At 37.2% G+C, this 23,981-nt stretch overlaps 1 long non-coding RNA gene across 1 annotated transcript; it reads left to right on the forward strand.

Annotated features, from left to right (window-relative positions):
* Window positions 1-722: 722 nt before the first annotated feature.
* Window positions 723-22,204, forward strand: LOC120870930. The gene is made up of 3 exons (XR_005722897.1): window positions 723-733; window positions 8,957-8,960; window positions 21,972-22,204. It is a non-coding gene; the product is annotated as an uncharacterized LOC120870930 (long non-coding RNA).
* Window positions 22,205-23,981: the final 1,777 nt, after the last annotated feature.

The raw sequence follows: 23,981 nt of genomic DNA on the forward strand, positions 1-23,981 counted from the left end.
ATTAAATTGAAAGTACACGCACACTAAAACACAGAGACATTATTTGGCCAAGAAAGGTCTGTTTAGTCAAAGGTATGGTTTTTCCAGTAGTCATGTGTGGATGTGAGAGTTGGAGTATAAAAAAGGCTGAGCACTGAAGTATTGATGCTTTTGAACTGTGGTGTTGGATAAGACTCTTGAGAGTCCCTTGGACTGCAAGGGGATCCAACCAGTCAAATCTAAAGGAAATCAGTCCTGAATATTCATTGGAAGGACTGATGATGAAGCTCCAGCACTTTGGCTACATGATATGAAGTGCAGACTTATTAGAAAAGACCCTAATACCAAGAAATATTGAAGGTAGGAGGAGAAGGGGATGACAGAGGATGAGATGATCGGGGGGCATCACCGACTCAATGGACATGAATTTAGCAAGTTCCAGGAGATGGAGAAGGACAGGGAAGCCTAGCATGCTGCTGTCCATGGGGTCACAAAGAGTCAGATACAACTGAGCACCTAACAACGACAACATACACAGACAATGGAATATTATTCAGCACTAAAAAGAAGTGAACTAGTAAGCCATGAAAAGACAGAGGGAATTTAAGTGCATATTAATGACTGAAAGAAGCCAGTCTGAAAACCCTACATACTTTAAGATTCCAATTCTGACATTTTGAAAAAAGAAAACTATAGAGACAATCAAGAGATCACTGATTGCTAGAAACTGGAGGTAGAGGAGAGGGATGAAGAGGTGGAGTACAGAGGCTTTTTAGGACAGTGAAAATACCAGTAAGATATCATAATGATGCATATATGTCATTTTTTAGCTTTCCAAACCCATAGAATGTACAACACCGAGAGTGAAACAAAATGTAAACTACAGGCTTTGGGTGATAACGGTGTATCAATGTAGGCTCATCAATTTTAACAAATGTATGGTGGTGGAGGATACTGATAAAAGGGGAAGCTATGCATGTATGGAGGCAGGGGTATAGGGAAATCTCTACTTTTCTTTAAAATTTTTCTGTGAACTTTTAAGTGCTCTTTAAAAGAGGAAACTCATAATAAAAAACAAAAGCAAGTCACAGCCCCATTCACAATTAAGGGGTGAAAATAGTAGGAGGTGGGCAACGTAGTAGCTACTTTGCAGTATGTCAGCCACAATATGTTTATCTCCTCTATTATAGTATAACAGATAATTTTACTTAGTTTATTCTCAAAATAATACGTCTCTGAGTTGCCTGTATCTTTCAGTACATCCTTTTTCTTAGGTAGCAACTAGCACTGTCAAAATTGTATAGAGGTGTGAAGGACTTTCAGCAAGTGAATGTTTATTTCATTTTCTCTGTAAAGAAACTTAGAGGAGTGGCAAACTGAGCATAGTCAAATGTGAAATTGACTGACTGACTTACAGCTCTGTGCTTATCAAGCCCACATTCCACCAAGCCCTGATGTCAATCTACACAATAATAGCAATGTAAATAATCTCAAAACACACACTTGAACATGAAATACTTGGGAATTTAACTTATTAGTAACAGCTGATTTTTAGATTAACAGTTAGTATTCCATATTCCCCAAATCCCCTTCATGGATCACTGTCTTGTTGTAGTGAAGGGGGTTACCTAACTCAGTGATGCTATGAGCCATGCAATGAGGGCCATCCAAGCAGACAGGTCGTATTGCAGAGTTCTGACGAAACGTGATCCAGTCGGGGAGGGAATGGCAAACCACTCTGGTATACTAGCTGTGAGAACCTGGTCAAATGTATAAAAAGGCGAAAAGATATGACACCAAAAGGTGAGTCCCCCAAGTTGAAAGATGTCCAATATGTTACTGGGGAAGAGCAGAGGACAACTATTAATAGCTCCAGAAAGAATGAAGCTGCTGGGCCAAAGTAGAAATGAAGCTCAGTCGTGGATGTGTCTGGTGATGAAAGTAAAATCCCTATCTTTAAAGAACAGTATTGCATACGAACCTGGAATATTAGGACACAATGATCTCAGTTTGTTTCCAAGGCAAACCTTTCAGCATCACATTATTCCAAGACTGTGCCCCAACCACCAATGCTGAAAGAAGCTGAAGTTGATCAGTTCTATCAAGACTTAGAATACCTCCTAGAACTAACACCAAAAAAGATGTCTTATTCATCAGAGAGGACTGGAATGCAAAAGTAGGAAGTCAAGAGATACCTGGAGAAACAGGCAACTTTGTCCTTAGAGTAAAAAATGAACCAAGGCAAAGGCTAACAGAATTCTGTCAAAAGAGCACACTGGTCATAGCAAACACCCTTTTTTTAACAACACAAGAAATGACTTTATACATGGACATCACCAAATGGTCAATATAAAAATCAGATTGATTATATTTTTGTAGCTGAAGATGGAGAAGCTATATACAGTTATCAAAAACAAGACCTGTACCTGACTGTGGCTCAGATTATCAGCTCCTAATGGCAAAATTCAGGCTTAAACTAAAGAAAGCAGGGAAAACCACTAGGTCAGCCAGGTACCACTTAAATCAAATCCCTTATGAATATACAGTGGAGGTGACAAATAGATTCAAGGGATTAGACTTAGTAAGCAGAGTGCCTGAAGAGCTATGGGTAGAGGTCTGTAATATCATACAGGAGACAACAAACAAAACCATCACCTCAACAAAAGAAATGCAAGAAGGCAAAGTGATTGTCTGAGGAGACTTTACAAATGGCTGAGGAAAGAAGAAAAGTGAAAAGCAAGGGAGAAAGTGAAAGGTACATCCAACTAAATGCAGAGTTCCAGAGAATAGCAAGGAAAGACAAGAAGGCCTTCTTCAAAGAAAAATACAAAGAAATAGAGGAAAACAACAGAAAGGGTAAGACAAGAGATCTCTTTAAGAAAATTGGGAATATCAAAGGACTATTTCATCCAAAGACAAGCACATTAAAGGACAGAAAGAGTAAAGACCCAATAGAAGCAGAAGAGATCAAGAAGAGATGGAAAGAATACACAGAAGAACTGTACAAAACAGATCTTAATGACTCAGTAACCGTGATGGTATAGTCTCTCACTCAGAGCCAGACATTTTGAAGTATGAATGCAAGTGGGGCTTAGGAAGCACTGCTGCCAATAAAGCTAGTGGAGGTGATGGACTTTCAGGAGAGCTCCTTAAAATCCTGAGATGATGCTTTTAAAATGTTACATTCGATATGTCAGCAAATTCCCAATTCCCAAGCAGGGCAGTAGTAAAAAATGTTCAAACCACCAGAAGCTGTACTCATCTCCCATGCTAGTAAGGTTATGCTCAAAATTTGCCAGACTAGGCTTCGGCATTATGTGAACCAAGAACTTCCAGACATTCAAGTTGGGTTTAGAAAAGGCAGAGGAACCAGAGATCAAATTGCCAACATTTACTGGATCAAAGAGAAAGAAAGGAATTCCAGAAAAAAAAATCTGCCTCTGTTTCACTGACTACAACAATAACAACTCCCAAAATGCCAACTTTGTATCCACAGACTTAGTTTGGTAGATCATCAGCTATTTGTCAATCAGTCCCTTTGTACCTATAAACTTATTACATATATTAAGCCTGAAATTGCATCATTTTTAAAAATTTGGAAGCATACTAGATATTATTTAAAAACATAAACCTTTCTTTCTCAGGCAAAATTATTTTAAAGCACAGAGGCTGTTGATCCTTTGAAATTTAACTTACATTTTATACAAATTAGTTACAGTAAAGAAAATGAAAAAGTTCTGTTTAACTTGGTTCTTTTCTGATATCAAAGTATTCTGAAACAGTGCTATTCCAAAAAATTGATTTTTCCCACAGTTTGAATTTCTGTCAAAACCTACATGTAATACTGGTCAATTTAGATGCTGTTATTTCATTCTTTTTTAGACCTCTTATGGCCTCAAAAGTTCTCAAACATTTTAAGGAAACAGCATGTAACTCTCTATTTTATTATAATCTTGCAATCTCTATTCTCATCCTCAATGCATTTCCAAATTAGAGAAGGAAATTTTATTTTTCCTCCACATTGCAAGTATTCCTAGATCAACGTTTACACACAGCAGGCCAACATTTTAGCATCTTTTTTATGGCTCACGAGAGTGAAAGCCTTCTTGTAGAAACATCTAACTAACATATCTAATTAAGAATCACACTTGTGATTCCATTTGATGGTCTATGTGGGTAATCCAGAATAATCTCACCATTGCAGGATTAACATTCACAACTACAAAATTCCTTCACCATATAGGGTAACAGTCACACATTCTGGGGATTAGGACCGAGATATCTTTGGGGACCGTTACTCAACAAACTCTATTTATTTATGACTTACATTAAATTGAAGTTGCTCAGTCGTGTCCGACTCTTTGCGACCCCATGGACTGCAGCCCACCAGGCTCCTCCGTCCATGGGATTTTCCAGGCAACAGTCCTGGAGTGGATTGCCATTTCCTTCTCCAGGGGACCTTCCCAACCCAGGGATCGAACCTGGGTCTCCTGCATGCATTCTAGATAGACGCTTTACCGTCTGAGCCATCAGGGATGACTTACATTATGAAAGCCTTAATATCTTTAGGTGAGAAAATCATAGCCCTATTTAGCAGTATTTTTTTTACATGTGTAAAACATTAAGCAGGTAATGTGTTTTTCATTTTCACTGATATGAAATTTATAAATGGAATGGAATTTGCCGAAATTTATAAATGGAATGGGATTTGCCAAAATTTATGCTTTCACTGTCTGTCAAATATGCAGAGAAGTTAAAAAATAAAGTATAGTTTGTATCTGGACAATATATTAGCAATATTTTGATTTATATTTTCTGTTGTTTCATTAAAATCTTCATAGAAACAAGGATTTGAATTGAAGCTACATTTTTTTTTGAAATCAAAATATCTATGGATAGGGAGAAGCTTTTTGGATGCAGTGATTTAATACATCATTTTATATACTCTAGAAAGCATGATAGTTGATAAGATCTGACAAAATCATCTCTATACTTGTATTACTTTCCCACAGCTACTGTAACAGATTAAAGTAAACAGTGATTTAGAAGTACAAAAATGTATTCTCTCATTGTTCTGGACATAAGAAGTTCAAAACCAAGGCACTGACAGCACCATGCTTCATCAGAAGGCTCTAGGAAATAAACTTTCCTTGCCTCTTCCTAGCTTCTGTTGGTTGTCCACAACTCTTGATTTTCCCTGATTTATAAATATGTAATTCTAATCTCTACCTGTCATCACAAGGTATTCTTATAAGGGAAACAGTCACTGGATTTAGAGCCTGTTCTAATCCAGTAACGGAGAAGGCAATGGCACCACACTCCAGTACTCTTGCCTGGAAAATCCCACGGACGGAGGAGCCTGGTAGGCTGCAGTCCATGGGGTCGCAAAGAGTCGGACACGACTGAGCGACTTCCCTTTCACTTTTCACTTTCATGCATTGGAGAAGGAAATGGCAACCCACTCCAGTGTTCTTGCCTGGAGAATCCCAGGAATGGGGGAGCCTGGTGGGCTGCCGTCTATGGGGTCACACAGAGTCGGACACGACTGAAGTGACTTAGCAGCAGCAGCAGCTAATCCAGTAAAAGAATGGAGGCTGATATTTTTAAAGATACCAAAAAAAAAAAAAAAAGTTTAACAAAGAGATAAAAGAGTTAAAGGAAAAACCAGATTTAAAGAAACAAATAAAATAATTATTTAATGTAATTTTTAAAGTCCTATCCATGGCAATCACAGAAAGGAAAGAAATAAAAGGAATCTAAATTGGAAAAGAAGATGTAAAACTGTCACTGTTTGCTGATGACATGATACTGAGAGGGTAACAGGTAGGAAGGCCAGGGGTCTCCAAACAGAGGAAATAGGCTGCAAGTATTAGACATTTTCTCTCTCTCTCTTGAGCTGCAGGAGGAAACAAATTAGTGTTAATTTTTTTCCCTTCTCTACACAAATTTAAAAAGAGATTTCTCTTGAAATTCTGTGTTGCCATAATGACACCTCGTTCCACCTGAACTTAACTTTTCTCAAACCTTGAGCTAACCAATGCATTTTTCTTACGGAAATGTTTGTCTTAAGCTATATTAATGTACCATTCACTTACCCTAGACTCTATCTTCAAGTTGGTTCCACCTAAAGGCTCAGGTTTAGGCTCAGAACTGACTTGACAAACCAGTATGTTATACATTGTTCCCCTAATCTATGTTAACGAAAATGATTTGTATGGTAACCTGCCTTTCTTCAAGATTTTTGAGACATTTCCTTTCTTTAATTAATAGACTGCTAGTAGCTATATAACATCCAGCTAAAGACTAGCAGGGGGGCACTCTTTCTACCCCCTTCTGATGTCTATGTCAGAAGCTTTCTCTATTTCTTTTATACTTTAATAAAACTTTATTACACAAAAGCTCTGAGTGATCAAGCTTCGTCTCTGGGCCTGGATTGAATTCTTCTCCTCTGGAGGCCAAGAATCCTGTCATCTTCCATGGTTTAGCAACAACCTTTCAATATTATACATAGAAAATTCTAAAGATGTTACCAGAAAATTAGTATATCTCATCAATGAATCAGTAAATTCACAGGATACAAAATTAAAACAGAAATCTCTTGCATTCCCATACACTAACAATGAAAGATCAGAAAGAGAAATTAAGGGAACAATCCCATTTACGATCACATTGAAAAGAATAAAATATCTAGGAATAAACCTAACTATTGACCCAAGAATCCACCTGCAATGCAGGAGAGGCCAGTTCAATTCCTGGGTTGGGAAGATCCCCTGGAGGAGAGCATGGCAACCCACTCCAATATTCTTGCCTGGAGAATCCCCATGGACAGAAGAGCCTGGCAGGCTACAAGGAGTCACAAAGAGTCAGACACGACTGAGTGACTAAGCACAGCACAGCACAGGGAGACAAAACATTTGTATTCTATAAACTATAAGATACTGATAAAAGAAATCAAAGATTTTAGATCCAAAAAATCAATTTGTCAAAAAAACTGTAGTTCCTAAAGCAATCTACAGATTCAATGCAATTGCTAATTATTAATGGCATTTTTCACAGAACTGGAGCAAAAATTTTACTATTTGATGAAAACACAAAAGATCTCAAATAACCAAAGCAGTCTTGAAACAGAAAAATACAGCTGGAGGAATCAGGTTCTTGACTTCAGGAAAGCTACAGTAATCAAATAGTATGGTACTGGCACACACACACAAGCAGAAACATAGATCAATAGAAGAGGATATAAAGTCCAGAGGTAAACTCACACACCTATGTTCATGCAATCTATGACAATGGAGGAGAGACTATACAATGGAGAAAATAAGTCTCTTCAATAAGAGGTGCTGGGAAAACTGGATAGCTACATGAAAAAGAATTACATTAGAGCACTCTCTTAACACCATACACACACACACACACACAAAAAAAAAACTCAAAATGGATTAAAGACCTAAATGTAAGGCTGGATACTCTAAAAGTCTTAGAGGAAAACATAAGCAGAACACTCTGACAAAAATTGCAGCAAGATCTTTTTCAATCCACCTTTTAGAATAATACAAATAAAATAAAAAAAACAAATGAGATCCAATTAAACTTTAAAGCTCTTTTTCAGAAAAGGGAATCACACAAAACACAAAAACACAATCCTCAAAAATGGGATAAAATATTTGCATATTAAGAAACCAAGAAGGGATTTATTTCCAAAATATACAAACAGCTTATGCAGTTCAGCATCAGAAAAGCAAACAATCCAATCAAAAAATGGGCAGAAGACTTAGACAGTTCTCCAAAGAAGACATATAGACAGCTAAAAAGCACATGAAAAGATGCTCCACATCACTAATTATATAAAAATGAAATACAAATCAAAATATAGTACCAATCAAAAGTATAATAAGATATCACCTCACACTGGTCGTAACAGCAATCATCAAAAAATTTACAGACAATAAATGCTGGAGTGAGTGTGGAGAAAAGGGAATCCTCCTACACTGCTGGTAGGAATGTAAACTGGTGCAGCCACTGTGGAGAACAGTATGGAGATTCCTTAAAAAGCTAAAAATAGAGTTTTCATATAATCCAGCAATCTGACTCCTCGACATTTACCTGGAGAAAAACCACAATTCACAAAGATTCATGCATCCCAATATTCACTGTAGCAGTATTTACAAGAGCCAGGACATGGAAGCAACCTAAATGTCTGACGACAGTTCAGTTTCAGTTCAGTTTAGTCACTCAGTCGTGTCTGACTCTTTGCGACCCCATGAATCGCAGCACGCCAGGCCTCCCTGTCCATCACCAACTCCCGCAGTTCACTCAGACTCAAGTCCATTGAGTCCGTGATGCCATCCAGCCATCTCATCCTCTGCCGTCCCCGTCTCCTCCTGCCCCCAATCCCTCCCAGCATCAGAGTCTTCTCCAATGAGTCAACTCTTCGCATGAGGTGGCCAAAGTACTGGAGTTTCAGCTTCAGCGTCATTCCTTCCAAAGAAATCCCAGGGTTGATCTCCTTCAGAATGGACTGGTTGGATCTCCTTGCAGTCCAAGGGACTCTCAAGAGTCTTCTCCAACACCACAGTTCAAAAGCATCAATTCTTCGGAATCAGCCTTCTTCACAGTCCAACTCTCACATCCATACATGACCACAGGAAAAACCACAGCCTTGACTAGACGGACCTTAGTCGGCAAAGTAATGTCTCTGCTTTTGAATATACTATCTAGGTTGGTCATTAACTTTTCTTCCAAGGAGTAAGCGTCTTTTAATTTCATGGCTGCAGTCACCATCTGCAGTGATTTTGGAGCCCCCCAAAATAAAGTCTGACACTGTTTCCACTCTTTCCCCATCTATTTCTCATGAAGTGATGGGACCGGATGCCATGATCTTCGTTTTCTGAATGTTGAGCTTTAAGCCAACTTTTTCACTCTCCTTTTTCACTTTCATCAAGAGGCTCTTTAGCTCCTCTTCACTTTCTGCCATAAGGGTGGTGTCATCTGCATATCTGAGGTTATTGATATTTCTCCCGGCAATCTTGATTCCAGCTTGTGTTTCTTCCAGTCCAGCATTTCTCATGATATACTCTGCATATGAGTTAAATAAGCAGGGTGACAATATACAGCCTTGACATACGCGTTTTCCTATTTTGAACCAGTCGACGACAGAGGAATAGATAAAGAAAACGTGCTACATATAAACACTAGAATACTACTCAGTCATAAAAAAGAAAAACACAAATAATTCCATTTGCAGCAACATGGGTGAACTTAGAGATTCTTATACTGGAAGTATGAGAAGTAGGTAAGTCAGACAGAGAATGACAAGGATCATGTAATATCACTTATATGTGGAATCTAAAAATAATGGAGTTATTTTCAAATGAACTTATTTTCAATGCAGAAGTAGAATCACAGATATAGAAGAGAAACTCAGGGTTACTAGGGGATTAAAAGGAGTGATAAATTGGGAGTTTGTGGTTGACATATATGCACTACTCAGTTCAGTTCAGTTGCTCAGTCGTGTCCGACTCTGTGACCCCATGAATCGCAGCACACCAGCCCTCCTTGTCCATCACCAACTCCCGGAGTTCACTCAGACTCACGTCCATCAAGTCAGTGATGCCATCCAGCCATCTCATCCTTGGTCATCCCCTTCTCCTCCTGCCCCCAATCCCTCCCAGCATCAGAGTCTTTTCCAATGAGTCAACTCTTCTCATGAGGTGGCCAAAGTACTGGAGTTTCAGCTTCAGCATCATTCCTTCCAAAGAACACCCAGGGTTGATCTCCTTTAGGATGGACTGGTTGGATCTCCTTGCAGTCCAAGGGACTCTCAAGAGTCTTCACACTACTATATATATATACAAAATAGGTAATTACTAAGAACCTGTTGTAAAGCACACGGAACTAATGGCATACATGGGGAAAAAGATCTAAAAAAAAAATAGAATGGATATATTTATATGTAGAACTGATCTCACTTTGCTTTACATCTGAAAATGTGTTTTTCAATCGTGTCCAGTTTTTTGCGACCACAGGGACTGTAGCCCCCCAGGGTCCCCTATCCATGGGATTTTCCAAGCAAAACTCTTGGAGTGGGTTGCCATTTTCTTCTCTGGGGGACTTTTCCGACCCAGGGATCGAACCTGGGTCTCCTGCATTGCAGGCAGATTCTTTACCATCTGAGCCACCAGAGAAGCCCTTTACACCTGAAATGACATCATAAATAAACTATACTCCAATAAAAAATTTTTTTAAGTGTGGAATGGCAACACTTAATTTGGAAAACAGCTATAATGCCACTGTTTAAGGGCTGTAATTTGACCAATAAAGGAAAAGAATGGATACAACACAACAGAAAAAGAGATACAATAGGCAGAAGATCTAAACAAACATTTTTCAAAAAAAAAAAAAAAAAAGGGCACAGAACTGACAAACAGGTACATTGAAAAGGTGCTCCACGTCAATAGTCATCATGTAAATGTAAATCAGAACCACAATGAAATATCACAACTATCACAAAATATCACAACTGTTAGAATAGCTATCTTCAAAAAGATGGAAAACAACAAGTGTTGGTGAGGATGTGGAGTAAAGATAACCCTTGTGAATTGTTGATGGAAATATAAAATTAGAAATAATGTGTGATCCATCTATTTTATTTCTGAGTATTTACCCAAAGGAAACAAAATCATTCATTCTCTCTCTCTCTCCCTGTATATATATATATATATACACACACATATAAAATAGAAATATACAAATATATGTGTGTATGTGTACATATTATACATTTGTATATTTCACCATATTTATTGCAACATTGCTTACAATAGCTAAGAAATGGAAACAGCTTATGTATCTACTGACTGATGAATGAATAAGGAAGAAAGCTATGTAACTCTAGAGTGGTGATGGATGTTGACTGAACTTATTGTCATACTCTTTCACAATATGTACATATATCAAATCATTATGTTGTATACCTAAAACATAAATTTACGTCAATTATATCAATAAATATTTTTAAATAAAAAAATAGGCAAGGTGTGTAGTTAAATAATTTACAGGGTTCAATTGCACAATTCAGGAAAATACAAATTAAAGCAGCAATAAGATACAATTTCACACTCATCAGTATAAGAAAAACACAGAAGTTTGATCACAGCAAGTATTGGTGAGAAATATATACTATCCTAACCAGATTACAAGAGTATTAATGATAAAAAAATTAATTAGACAAGATCATTGTCAAGTTGATGTGAAACACCATTTTCATCATCATATTAAATTTTCAGTATTACAACAAATGTTAATTGAGAACTTATGATGTCTTCAGTTTTCTGCTGAGCTTTTCATGGATTATCTCATTTATGACTCAAAAATTTCTATAATTATTATTATGCAAATAAATGAATAAAAATTATATTCAATTAACCTTTTATGTTTAGTTCAATGTTAATATTTATATAAATATGTCTAATGAGAAATAAACTCTAACATAATTATTTTTATGGCTATGATTCTCATTGGTGCCTATAATACATTAAATCCAAATAAAGTGTATACCTGGTATATTACATAAAATTTGAGATTTTCTAAAGCTAAGCAACATAAATGCAATTTTCTAATGTTTCCATTAAATTGTTCAGAATAGTGGCATTCTTAAGGAAATTAAGTCTCTTTCTTTGAAGCAGTTGCTGAATTCTATATATATATGTGTATACACATATATATTAATATCATACATGTTATAAATATATGTTGTACAAATATACAATATAATGTATATTATATATAACAAAACTTCATGATAAATATTCATGACAATAAAATAAAGTAATTCACATTCTGGTCTGCAATCTGAAAATTGTAAATCTTATATAAATACATTAGACTTCCCTGGTGGCTCAGATGGTAAAGCGTCTGTCTACAATGCAGGAGAGCTGGGTTTGATTCCTGGGTCAGGAAGATCCCCTGGAGAAGGAAATGGCAATCCACTCCAGTACTATTGCCTGGAAAATCCCATGGACAGAGGAGCCTGGTAGGCTACAGTCCATGGGGTCGCAAAATATAAATACATTATATTATGTGGTTAGCATTTACAAAAAAAGGATTCCCTTTCTAAGGTAGAATTAATGCAGAAACTTTTATCTACATACATGTGATAATAAATAATATTTGACTTAGTTTACTAATTCATAAGGAGTGTTCTCATCATCAGAAATACATGGGGGGAAATAAATCAGTGAACCAGAATTTCCTTCAAAATAAAATTCCATGACAGCATTATTTGTAGAACTAGGAGGTTTATCTTACTAAAGGTATTAAGAACACCATGGTACTTTCAACTACATGCCTTCAACTAATAAGCATGGTGTCTATATTGGTTTTTTTCTTTTTGGTTTCAAGCCTCAGAAACCACATTAGCTAATTTAACAAAGGCAAAATTTAGTTCAACGAAAGAGGTTTCTTATAGAGGCAGAAGAGTAATTGCTGTATCAAGCTCAGGGCAGGTTCAGGCTTCCAGACAGTAAAAGATGATTTTCTCAGGAAAAAATATTTACATAAATTGGCCTAAGAGCAAAATTTTAGAAGAGGCAGGCCAGTTGCCTGAATCTGAGTTAGGCATTCACATCATGAAAGATGAAGGCTAGGACACACTGAAATAGATCACCTAATTTAATAATGTGAATGTAAATAAAGGGTAATGATTACTATGTAGACTAAGGAAACAAATGCCTACTATCACTTAGAAGAGTGCATGAAGAAAGAATACAGGTATAACAACACTGAATTAGTAATTTATCATACAGTCATCTAGTGGAATGGAGCATGGCAAACCAACCATGATTCTTAAAGAACTTTCTATATTTCACATTTGATAAATATACAAAGGCATTCATTGAGAATTTAATCCCAAAGTAATCAAGGTGAACATTTATAAGTCAATAAAAAATAAAAGTTAGTGGTTTGCATTTTTTCAAGGCCAAAATTCATGTTTCTGGGGTAGGCAGGATTTTAAAAAATTACATTCTTCCAAGTTTAACTTTATTCTATTATACTTCTCTGGTGTTAGCACACTTCCAGCAGCTTTCCATCATTGTGTCAGAGTAGTACTTCATAATATTTTTCACATTTTCTGCCTCATACATCAAACTTTAGAATTTTATCCATAAGGCAGAGCTGTCACTCTGTAAAATTTTTAGCAATGTTCTCATTTTTATCTGACATCTAGAAATATCTAAAGTAATAAAAAATCATTTTTACCTCATATTTGCTTTGGTTTTCATTCTGTCCCTGTCAGTCTATGTACAGCATAGCAAGACAAGATTTATATAACATCATTTTGGGTGTTCTAGAATCAGACAAAGAATCCTCACTTCAGCTGGGTTTTTTTTTTCCCCCCACAGAATTTCATATAAAAATATAAAATCTATACTTAAAATAATACTATGCTTTCCTTAAAGCTTTATCTTTTGCAATGAACACTAAGTTTTGCAATACACATATATATGATGATTTATATATAAAATGTTCAACAACTACAAGGAAGGAAAAAATTGCTGAGAATGTCATTATTCTAATGAAAACATTAGAAAATTGCTTTTATGCTGCTTAGTATTGTCTCACAGTTTTCAACTACAGGATTGTTAAAAATATGAATTTCAACAAACATTCAAGTTTCAATTCATTCTGAGAATGCAGACTAAGCACTAAAATAAGATCCTTATTTGCAAACAACTTATTTTCCTAAGTGGTTTAACATCAAAATGTAAAGTTTAACATTTAAAAATGTAGATTCAATCCTCAACATGTTTAACTTCAATGTATAAAACACTGTAATTATTGAAAAATAACCATGTATTTTAGTGAGCACTTGTTTAGTTGCTCAGTCATGTCCGATTCCTTGCGACCCATGGACTGCAGCATGCCAGGCTTCCCTGTCCTTAACCATCTCCCAGAGTTTGCTCAAATTCATCTCCACTGAGTCAGTGATGCCATTTAACCTTCTCATCCCTCTGTCATCCACATACTAGTAAGCACTCAGTAAGTATGTGCCAAATATACCATCAAATATAATAAATTAATGGATCCTCAAATAAGACGAGAAATGATTCATTTTCTTGTTTAATATTGAGGAAACTGAGGCTTAGGAAGGCTAACCAATTTATCCAAGCTCATCAGCTTGGCAGCTAGTGGACCTGACATTTGATCCCAGTACTAACACTCTGCTGTCCTCTTCTCACAGAGAGGCTTCATTGTACAAAAACCAAAGAATGATAGAATAAAAATATTCCAGTGTATTTTAATCAAGCATATATTTCTCATAGTCATGACTTCATAATGGGGACAAAAAAGGATGATATAGATGATCTAATTAATCAATCCACTCAACAATCTGATTTTTTTAATCAATTAAATTTTTACTGAAGGATAATTGCTTTATAAAATATTTTTTGTCAAACCTCAACATGAATCAGCCATAGGTATACATATATCCCCTCCCTCCTCAACCCCTTCCCTTCTCCCTCTCCATTTCACCCCTCCAGGTTGACACAGAGCTCCTGTTTGAGTTTCCTGAACCATATAGCAAACTCCCTTCAGCCATCTATTTTACACATGGTAATGTAAGTTTCCATGTTACTCTTTCCATACATTTCACCCTCTCCTCCCCTCTCCCCATGTCCATAAGTCTATTCTCTATATCTCTTTCTCTACTGCTGCCCTGTGAATAAATTCTTCAGTACCATTTTTCTAGATCCCATATATATGCATTAGAATAAAATACTTATCTTTCTCTTTGTGACTTACTTCACTCTGTATAATAGGTTCTAAGTTTATTCACTTCATTAGAACTGACTCAAAGATGTTCCTTTTTATGGCAGAGTAATATTCCATTGCCTATATGTGCCACTGCTTCTTTATCCATTCATCTGTCAATGGACATCTAGATTGTTTTCATGTTCTAGCTATTGTAAATAGTGCTACAATGAACAATGGGATACCTTTTTCCATTTTGGTTTCCTCAGGGTATGCCTAGGAGTGGGATTGCTGGGTCATATGGTGGTTTTATTCCTAGTTTTTTTAAGGAATCTCCATACTGTCTTCCACAGTGGCTAGATCAATTTACATTCCCACCAATAGTGCAAGAGCATTTGCTTTTTTCCATACCCTCTCCAGCATTTATTGTTTGCAGACTTTTTGTTGATGGCCATTGTGACCAGTGTGAGGTGATATCTCATTGTGGTTTTGATTTGAATTTCTCTAATAATTGAGTGTCTTTTCATGTGTTTGTTAGCCATCTGTATGTCTTCTTTGGAGAAATGTCTGTTTAGGTTTCCCCCCCCCCCTCACTTTTTGATTGGGTTGTTTGTTTTTCTGGCATTGAGTTGTAAGAGCTGTTTGTATATTTTGGAAATTAATCCTTTGTCAGTTGTTTCATTTGCTATTATTTCCTCCCATACTGAGGGCTGTCTTTTCACCTTGCCTATAGTTTCCTTTGCTATGCAAAAGATTTTAAGTTTAATCAGGTCCTACTTGTTTCCTTTTGGTTTTATTTCTGTTACTCTAGGAGGTGGGTCATAGAGGATCTTCCTTTGATTTATGTCATCAAGTGTTCTGCTTATCTTTTCCAAGAGTTTCATAGTTTCTGGTCTTACATTTAGGTCTTTAATCCATTTTGAGCTTATCTTTGTGTGTGGTGTTAGTACTGTTCTAATTTTATTCTTTGGGATGTAACTGTCCAGATTTCCCAGCACCATTTATTGAAGAGGCTGTCTTTGCCCCATTGTATATTCTGGCCTCCTTTGTCAAAAATAAGGTACCCAGAAGTACATGGGTTTATTTCTAGGCTTTACATATTTTTCCATTTGTCTATATTTCTGTTTCTGTGCAGTATCATATGGTCTTGAGAACTGTATCTTTGTAGTATAATCTGAAGTCAGGAAGGTTGATTCCTCCAACTCCATTCTTTCTCAGGACTGCTTTGGCTATTTGGGGTCTTTTGTGTTTCTATGTGAATTGTGAAAATTTTTTGTTCTAGTTCTGTGAAAAATTTTATTGGTAATTTGATAGGGATCACATTGAAACTGTAGATTGCATTTGGTGGTATAGTCACTTTCACAATATTGATTCTTCCTACCCAGGAACATGGAATATCTCTCCATCTGTTTATGTCATCTTTGATTTCTTTCTTCATTGTCTTATAATTTTCTATGTACAGTTCTTTTGTCTCCCTAGGTAAGTTTACTCCTAGATATTTAATTCCTTTTGTTGCAATGATAAATGTAATTGATTCCTTAATTTCTCTTTCTGATTTTTCATTGTTAGTATACAGAAATGCAAGTGATTTCTGTGTATTGATTTTGTATCCTGAAACTCTGCTAAATTCACTGATGCACTCTAGTAATTTTCTGATACTATATTTAGGGTTTTCTATGTACAGTATCATGTCATCTGCAAACAGTGAGAGCTGTACTTCTTTTCCAATCTGGATTCCTTTTATTTCTTTTTATTCTGTGATTGCTGTAGCTATGACTTCCAGAACTATGTTGAGCAATAGTGGTGAAAGTGGACACCTTTATCTTGTTCCTGATCTTAGGGGGAATGCTTTATTTTTTTCACCATTGAGAATAATGTTTGCTGTAGGCTTATCATGTATGGCCTTTACTATGTTGAGGTAGGTTCCTTCTATGCTCATTTTTGAAGACTATTAATCATAAATGAATGCTGAATTTTGTCAAAGGCTTTTTCTGCGTCTATTGAGATTATTACATGGTTTTTATCTTTCACTTTGTTAATATGGTGTATCACATTGATTGATTTGCATATATTGAAGAATCCTTGCATTCCTGGAATAAAACCCACCTTGATCATGGTGTATGAGCTTTTTGATGTGTTGCTGAATTGTTTGCTAAAATTTTGTTGAGGATTTTTGCATCTATGTTCATCAGTGATATTGGCCTGTAGTTTTCTTTTTCTGTGTTGTCTTTGTCTGGTTTTGGTCAGGGTGATGGTGGCTTTGTAGAATGAGTGTGGAAGTGTTCCTTCCTCTGTAATTATTTGAAACAATTTTAGAAAGATGGGCATTAGCTCTTCTCCCTGATAGCTCAGTTGGTAAAGAATCTGCCTGCAATGCAGGAGACCCTGGTTCAATTCCTGGGTTGGGAAGATCCCCTGGAGAAGGGATAGGCTACCCACTCCAATGTTCTTGGGTTTCCCTTATGGCTCAGCTGGTAAAGAATCTGCTGTCAATGTGGGAGACCTAGGTTCAATCCTTGGGTTGGGAAGATCCCCTGGAGAAGGAAAAGGCTACCCACTCCAGTATACTGGCCTGGTGAATTCCACCGTCAGTCCATGGCGTCGCAAAGAGTTGGATGTGACTGAGTGACTTTAACTTTCACTTTTCAAATCTTTTATAGAATTCTCCTGTGAAGCCATCTGATCCTGGGCTTTTGTTTTTTAGGAGATTTTTGCTCACAGCTTCAATTTCAGTGCTTCTAAATAGGGTATTCATAATTTCTATTTCTTCCTGGTTCAGCCTCAGAAGATTGAACATTTCTAAGAATCTGTCCATTTCTTCCAGGGTATCCATTTTATTGCCATATAGTTGTTCATAATAGTCTCATAATTCTTTGTATTTCTGCAATGTCTGTTGTAACTTCTCCTTTTTCATTTCTAAATTTGTTGATTTGATTCTTCTCTCTTTTTTCCTTGATGAGTCTGGCTAAAGGTTTGTCAATTTTGTTTATCTTTTCAAAGATCCTGCTTTTAGTTTTATTAATCTTTCCTATTGTTTCTTTCATTTTTGTTTTTCATTTATTTCTGCTTGGATATTTATTATTTCCTTCTACTAATTTGGGGGTTTCTTTGTTCTTGTTTTTCCAGTTGTTTTAGGTGTAAAGTTAGGTTGTCTATTTGATGTTTTTCTTGTTTCTTGAGGTAGGATTGCATTGCTATAAAGTTCCCTCCTAGAACTGCTTTTGCTGCATGCCATGAGTTTTGAGTTGTCATGTTTTCATTGTCATTTGTTTCTGGAAATGTTTTGATTGCCCTTTTGATTTCTTCAGTAACCTGTTGTTTATTTAGAAACATATTGTTTTGTCTCCATGTGTTTGTGCTTCTTACAGTTTTTTTTTCTTGCAGTTGATATCTTGTCTCATAGTATTGTGATCAGAGCAGATGCTAGATATGATTTCAATTTTCTTAAATTTACTGAGGTTTTATTTGTGACCCAAGATGTGGTCCAATCTGGAGAATGTTCCATGTGCACTCAAGAAGAAGGTGTATTCTTCTGCATTTGGATGGAATGTCCTGAAGATATCAATGAGATCCATCTCCTCTAAGGTATCATTTAAGACTTGTGTTTCCTATGTTTTTCTCTGGGAGTTTTATAGTTTCTGGTCTTAAATGTTTAGATCTTTAATCCATTTTGATTTTATTTTTGTGTATGGTGTTAGAAAGTGTTCTAGTTTCATTCTTTTACAAACTTTGACCAGTTTTCCCAGCACCGCTTGTTAAAGAGATTGTCTTTTCTCCATTGTATATTCTTGCCTCCTTTGTCGAAGATAAGGTGTCCATAGGTGTGTGGATTTATCTCTGAGCTTTCTATTTTGTTCCATTGATCTATATTTCTGTCTTTGTACCAGTACCATACTGTCTTGATGACTGTGGCTTTGTAGTAGAGCCTGAAGTCAGGCAGATTGATTCCTCAAGTTCCATTCTTCTTTCTCAAGATTGCCTTGGGCATAACACCAAGGAAACTAGAATTGAAAGAGACAGGTGTACCCCAGTGTTCATTGCAGCACTGTTTATAATAGCCAGGACATGGAAGCAACCTAGATGTCCATCAGCAGATGAATGGATAAGAAAGCTGTGGTACATATACACAATGCAATATTACTCAGCTATTAAAAAGAATACATTTGAATCAGTTCTAATGAGGTGGATGAAACTGGAGCCGATTATACAGAGTGAAGTAAGCCAGAAAGAAAAACACCAATACAGTATACTAATGTATATATATGGAATTTAGAAAGATGGTAACAGTAACCCTAAATGCAGGATATCAAAAGAGACACAGATGTATAGAACAGTCTTTTGGACTCAGAGGGAGAGGGAGAGGGTGGGATGATTTGGGAGAATGGCATTGAAACATGTATAATATCATACATGAAACGAATCCCCAGTCCAGGTTCAATGCATGAGACAGGGTGCTTGGGGCTGGTGCACTGGGATGACCCAGAGGGATGGGATGGGGAGGGAGGTGGGAGGGGGGTTCAGGATTGGGGAACACATGCACACCCATGGTGGATTCATGTCAATGTATGTCAAAACCACTACAATATTGTAAAGTAATTAGCCTCCAATTAAAATAAATAAATTCATTAAAAAGAAAGACTTGTGTTTCCTTGTTAATTTTGTTTTGATGATCTGTCCATTGGTTTGAGTGGGGTGTTAAAGTCTCCTATTATTATTGTGTTACAGTTGACTTCTCCTTTTATGTCTGTTAGTGTTTATCTTATGTATTGAGGTGCTCCTTTGTTGGGTGCATAGATATTTACAATTGTTTTGCTTCCTCTTGGATTGATCCCTTGATCATTATGTAGTGTCCTTCCTTATCTCTTGTAACCTTCTTTATTTTAAGGTCTATTTTGTCTGATATGGGGATTGCTATGCCCAACGTAGAGGCAAATGTTTATAACAACAATAAAAAATGTGACTGAGGAAAAAAAAAAAGCTCAATAGCTTAAATAGATTTCATAGTGCCAATAAAATTAACAACTACAACAGGGGGTAAAAAAAAAAAAAGAAATCCAAAAGAATCTACAGAACAAGTTAAAACAAGGAATAATAAATGTTTTTCTTGAGTCACTGCTGTCAAGAGTCCTTTCCCTCACTGGGAGTCATAGTCCATTTCACCTCTCTAGGATGCCCTCCAGCACTGTGCTCATCTCTGGACCTGTTGTGGGGACAGCTCATATACTAATATAATCCTACATCTGTGTGTTCTTGCCTCCAATGTCCACAGCTATCAGAACTAATGCATTTTATTTTGTGGGAGCTCTCAATGTGCTTTTATATATTCCATAGGCACAGAGTCTACCTAGTTCATTGTGTGCATTCAATCTGCAGTTTGTACAGCTGGTGGGAAGGTTTTGGGTTTTCTTCCTTAGCCGCACTTCCCCTGGGTTTCAACTATGGTTTTATTTCTACCTCTGCATGTGGGTCATCCACTGGGCTTTTCTTCCGAGGCTCCCCTGGAAGACTTGGGTTTGCCCCTGAGGGCCAGGTGTGGAGGTGGTGCAGCTGCCTGGGTCCCAGGGGTTCTGGCAACACCAGTTACTCAGGGATGTTGGCAGCTAGGGCAGCAGGAAATATAGTGCTCTAGAAGGGTATGGCAACCAGTATTGGCCAATAGGCTCCAGTATTCTTGCCTAGAGATCCCTTCTGACAGAGAAGCCTGGCAGGCAACAGTCTACAGGGTCACAAGTGTTGGACATGATTGAAGCGACCCTGTGGACATAGACACAAGACATTTTTTGCTTGTGGCACTTCTGCCCCAGTATGAGTTAAGCATGAAGGTGGCACAACTGCTTGGCTTGCAGGGACCCTGGTGGCACCAAGTGTGCAGGGACTTAACTGCCTCCACCACAGGATTTATGGCCCTCTCAGAGTCTTTTTTCAAGCCTCTTGTAGTTGGCAATCAGAAGGCCTCTTTGGACAGTCTTTCTCTTTAGCTCTGCCTGTTCAGGCACTTAGAAGGCTTCCTTGGCTGGGGTTTTTCTCTGTTGTTTGGCGTGTCAGGCACATAGAGGGGAGCCCCCTGGCTGGGGTCCTACTCTGTAGTTCCGTGTGTCAGGCGCTCTCTGGGCTAGCCTCTCTATTGTTCAGCTGCTGATGCTGGCATGTGGAGAGAGAGAGACTATAGTGATGGCTCCACACCCTACGTGTGATTCAGCAGTATCACCTTGCTTCCATGGCTGACCAATTTTCCTCTACGGGCACTTCCCACCACAATCTCCTCCCTCACATCCCCTTGATCTGTCTCTCCACAGTCAACAGCAGCCCTTGCCCTGGGATGGCTCCACAATCCCTAAATTCCAGCTCCCAGCTGCTGTGCCTTCCAGCGGACCTGCATCCCTGTCCCGGGTATGTAGGGCTGGGGCAAGGACTGTCTGATTCTCATTCCATTAGGCTGCCACAGATCAGCTGTTTCACTCTCAGCCTTAAATGTTTCTGCTCTGACTCAGACAATTGCCCTGATGTGAGGAACAGACCTCTGAATGGTCCTTTATGGAGATGAACTAGAAAATGGATTTTTGGATATTCACTATATACATAATCTCACTCATAATCTTAATAACTGGACAACTTAATAACTGGCAATAACTTAATAACTGGCAAAAGAAATATTTCACTTTTGATATTTTGCTGGTGAGCAAAACAAACATATACAGCTCCCAATGTGATGGATTTGAGATATGGATATAACAGCAATTTAAAAAAAAACTATCCTCTTTTTCCCATGCTTTTTCAACTTTATCAATTAATACCAAATCTCAGGTGCGAGTAAGGCAGGAATCTACATTATTAAGTGCTGCTGCTGCTAAGTCGCTTCAGTCATGTCAGGCTCTGTGTGACCCCATAGATGGCAGCCCACCAGGCTCCGCTAGGTTCTTTAAAATATAAACTACCTATGGCTCTCTAGACACATTATAACTTCCTAATGCAATGACATCCACTCAGACATTTCTGGAAGAATTTTGTAGGGGCCAAGAAAAAAGGTTCACTCTTTTCTTCTTGTGTTTATTTTGTCTTTATCTACTTATCAAACTGGTGAACTTTTCGTGCTTTCCTGTCCTAGTGTCTTGATTCCTGAACCTTTGATTCCTGATCGTTAAGAACATCACTGACACTTGGTACTCTGAATCAAATGCCAGATTCTGCCATAAAATCCCTACCCTACATCTTTGGGCTTCTGGTCTTTTGGATGCAATGAGGGATGAATGGAGAGAGTAGCATTGAAACATACACACTAACACATGTAAAATTAGATAGTCAGTGTAAATTTGCTATATGATGTACGGGGCTCAAATTCAGTTTTCTGTGACAACTCAAAGGGGTAAGACAGGCTGAGAGGTGGAATGGAGGCTCAAGACAGAGGGGACGAATGTATTCTTATTTCTGATTCATGTTGATGTATGGCAGAAACCAACACAATACTGCAAAGCAATTATCCTCCAATTAAAATAAATATATTTAAGGTAAAAAATCTTTTTTTAAAATTAGAAAATAATTCTGAGCTTGATCTGAATGATTATCTTCCTTCCCAGTTTTAATATTCTATGATTCTAGTTTTCAGTGGCCATGATATTCTGTGATTCTACTTGTCAGTGGTATTATTAACACCTGTGAATTGGATGTGCCTACTTTATTTTGACAATGATATAAGTTTTATAATAATGATTAGAATCAATATGTCCTGACCTGTTTTTGAACAGCAGAATTCTTCAGATTTTTCATCAGTACCATTTTTCTAAGCCCTCAAAGTCTCTGAAGATATTGAAATAAATTTCCATATTTATGTTCAGAACAACATCAAATGAAAAGATGAAGGACATTTCAGGTTGACCTAGTTCTATTTGGGGGGTAAGACAAAACATTACAAATCAGCAACAAGAGAGATCAACTACCTACTCAACTTGTTGGCAAAACAACAAGCCCACATAAATATATCCCTATTCACTAACAGAAGGTTGAAACTTAAATATATATATATATATAAGCCCTCTTCCCAAAAAGATTAGGAGAAAAACAGAGAGTAAGTACATCTCTAAAAATATATTTTAAAAAATAAAATATGGAAATACTATGAGTTATATCCTTGGTGTTATCAAATATATCAAAGGAAAAAAGACCTCTGAGATGCAAGAGCTTATGCTCAAAAGGGGAAATCACAACTGGAAAAAGGGCAAAAATGCAAGGATGAATAAAACAACAGAAGAAAGACACACAAAAATGCTAGGAATACAAAATATACTAGTTACAAAGATTGTATTTGAAATCTTTGCAAACATGATTCAATGATTTGATTTGATCCCCAAGAAAAAGAAATGCAAAAAAGCAAAATGGCTGTCTGAGGAGGCCTTACAAATAGCTGTGAAAAGAAGAGAAGTGAAAAGCAAAGGAAAAAAAGAAAGATATACCCATTTGAACGCAGAGTTCCAAACAATAGCAAGGAGAGATAAGAAAGCCTTTCTTGGTGATCAATGCAAAGAAACAGAGGAAAACAATAGAATGGGAAAGACTAGAGATCTCTTCAAGAAAATTAGAAATACCAAGGGAACATTTCATGCAAAGATGGGCTCAATAAAGGACAGAAATGGTATGGACCTAACAGAAGCAGAAGATATTAAGAAGAGATGGCAAGAATACACAGAAGAACAGTACAAAAAAGGTCTGCATGACCCAGATAATCATGATGGTGTGATCACTCACACTCACCTAGAGCCAGACATCCTGGAATCTGAAGTCAAGTGGGCCTTAGGAAGGAACAAAGCTAGTGGAGGTGATGGAATTCCAGTTGAGCTATTCAAATCCTAAAATAAAATGCTGTGAAAGTGCTGCACTCAATATGCCAGCAAATTTTAAAAACTCGACAATGGCCACAGGACTTGAAAAGGTCAGTTTTCATTCCAATCCCAAAGAATGCTCAAATTACCACACAATTTCACTCATCTCACAAGCTAGTAAAGTAATGCTCAAAATTCTCCAAGCCAGGCTTCAGCAATATGTGAACTGTGAACTTCCAGATGTTCAAGCTGGTTTTAGAAAAGGCAGAGGAACCAGAGATCAAATTGCCAACATCCGCTGGATCATGGAAAAAGCAAGAGAGTTTCAGAAAAACATCTAATTCTGCTTTATTGACTATGCCAAAGTCTCTGACTGTGTGGATCACAATAAACTGTGGAAAATTCTGAAAGAGATGGGAATACCAGACCACCTGACCT

The sequence above is a fragment of the Oryx dammah genome, unplaced genomic scaffold (genome assembly GCF_014754425.2).
Source record: "Oryx dammah isolate SB20612 unplaced genomic scaffold, SCBI_Odam_1.1 HiC_scaffold_12, whole genome shotgun sequence".
NCBI lineage: Eukaryota > Metazoa > Chordata > Mammalia > Artiodactyla > Bovidae > Oryx > Oryx dammah.